General features: G+C 46.8%; 1 pseudogene; it reads left to right on the top strand.

Annotated features, from left to right (window-relative positions):
• The first annotated feature begins 765 nt into the window (after nt 1–765).
• Nucleotides 766–1635, top strand: LOC149864436 (uncharacterized; annotated as a pseudogene).
• The last annotated feature ends 407 nt before the right edge of the window (nt 1636–2042 follow it).

Genomic DNA, 2042 nt, shown 5'->3' with positions numbered 1-2042 from the left:
TCTAGTAAACCCGAAATTGCTGATCCTGAGCATTGCTGGGCTAGTCATAGCTTGCCAACATTTCTGGTGGAGAATGCGGATATATCGGGTTTGTTACCGAGGGTGAGAGGTCTTGTAGAACTCACTCGAGTGGGGAGTGGGCATGCCCAGTGAAGGATCAGCATAGTGAGTGTTTAGAATCCAGTAATCCCAGTAAAGAGGCATTTTTAGGGGAGCTCCTGCACCCTGCAGACAGGAACCCAAAGCATTTCTGTTTTTGTTGTTGTTGTTATTGTATAGAAGCCCAGGAACCAGTATGTTTAAAAAGAAGGCCCTCACACCAGGCATTAGTGACCATGAGGCTAAGTGGGCAAAAAAGGAGGTATCCCCTTTGCACAAGGTGATTCTCCTTGGAGGGAGAATGTGTACCCCAGGGTTATCCCTGAATGACACTGAAGTCCACTTTGAGAAATTTTGTCTCTGTAAAAAGCCATCAGCCCTGAGACAGCACAGAACCACAGTTTGGTTACTGTGACATGCTGTTAAGACAACAAATGAAGAGAAAACCCAAAGAGCCTCAGAAATCAAGGAAAAGAACAACAAAATTCAGACTCTGAGGGACAAAAATTCACAATTAGAAATGAATAACCAAACATAAAAAACCTCCATACTTTGGAACAAGAAAATGAGGAATTAAGAGAGACAAATCAAAATCAGGCCCAACAACTAGAATCACCCGACCAGGAAAAAGCAAGCCGGGGGGCCTCGCAAAACCTGGTGAAAACCATGGCAAAAGATCAATGTGGCAAAGAAGCCAAAGCTATTCATGGCCCCTGTGAAGTAACCATTAACTGCTTAAAGCAAGAGCTCCAGGAGCACAGCTTACAAGAGGCTGCTCTTGTTCAAGGAGAACCAATCTGGAAATCAGATGCCCCCTTTTTTCAGGGAAGAACTAGGGGCAGGAAAGGAGACTTGCACCTTGTACTGTACCCCTCCCTTGAGGACTTTGAGTTCAAGGATGAGACAAAACTAGGGCCCGAGGTGTGTGTAGTCACTAGGACCTCGGTCACCTGAGACACACAAGGGAACAACTGGGAAACCACCAATGTATTGATTCCCCTTAGTAGGGCAGATTTTGCTGCCCTAGGTAAAACATTGGGGGGCACTAATATAAAAAACTTGGGGCAGGGGCTGCAAAAATCTCTCCAGGTAATGGAGAACAAAACCCTAAACACTCGGGAGTGGCACCATTTAAGAAGAGCCTGTGCAACCCCAGAAATTCTGGCAGCCATAAACTGAGAGGGTGGCTTTGGGGGAGAATTTATCCTCTGGAGTATACAGGATCTGGAAGTAAATATCGGGAGGAAAAGTTTCAGGGGGCAGTTTGGGGCTAGCAGCCAGGCCCCTGGTGAACCAGTTGGGGATTACGTAGTCAGGTGCGTGATGTTAGGGTTGTTGTCTAGGACAGTCTTGCCTCTGGATAGGGCAGGTAATAGGACCCCTGAAATCAGGCACATTGATTATCGCCCAGGATTTTGGAAGGAGGTGCAGGAGGGAATGCACCAATCCATTTTAGGGTTAATGGGGCCACTTAGGGAAACGAGGAATTATACTTATCCTCACCAAAGCCCAGAATGCAGAGAGGCTGGGTGGTAGGCCAGGGGAGGGGCAGTAATGGCAGTCCTCCAGTCCCGAGTTGAAACTGACAGCATGCCAGATCACAGGATCACGTACTCAAATGAGAATATGCCTATCCTGATTTGGAGTGAAGGACAAGAGGACCCAATTACCACCCCAATAACTATTCCAACTATCCTTGATATAACAAGAGGGAAAAGAACAGTGGGGTTCATGGTAGTGTTTGGAAATTCTTAATGCAGCACAGGGAACCCTAGGAGAAATGGCACAAGAAAAACCTGTCTGAATTAATTGAGAGAATGGAAGGATTGAGTGAGAGAGCTGTTGTGACAGTGGAGGATGGGAGACACCCTCTTATGGTGCTAGAATTGTGGCTACAGCACCAGTATCCGAAGACTATTGATAGGGTCCCTGTAATGGGACCC

This window comes from Crocodylus siamensis, chromosome 5 (genome assembly GCF_052110815.1).
Source record: "Crocodylus siamensis isolate JL-2025a chromosome 5, ASM5211081v1, whole genome shotgun sequence".
Lineage (NCBI taxonomy): Eukaryota > Metazoa > Chordata > Crocodylia > Crocodylidae > Crocodylus > Crocodylus siamensis.
The sequence above is the reverse complement of the archived record's forward strand: the minus strand, read 5'-3'. Positions and strand labels throughout refer to the sequence as shown.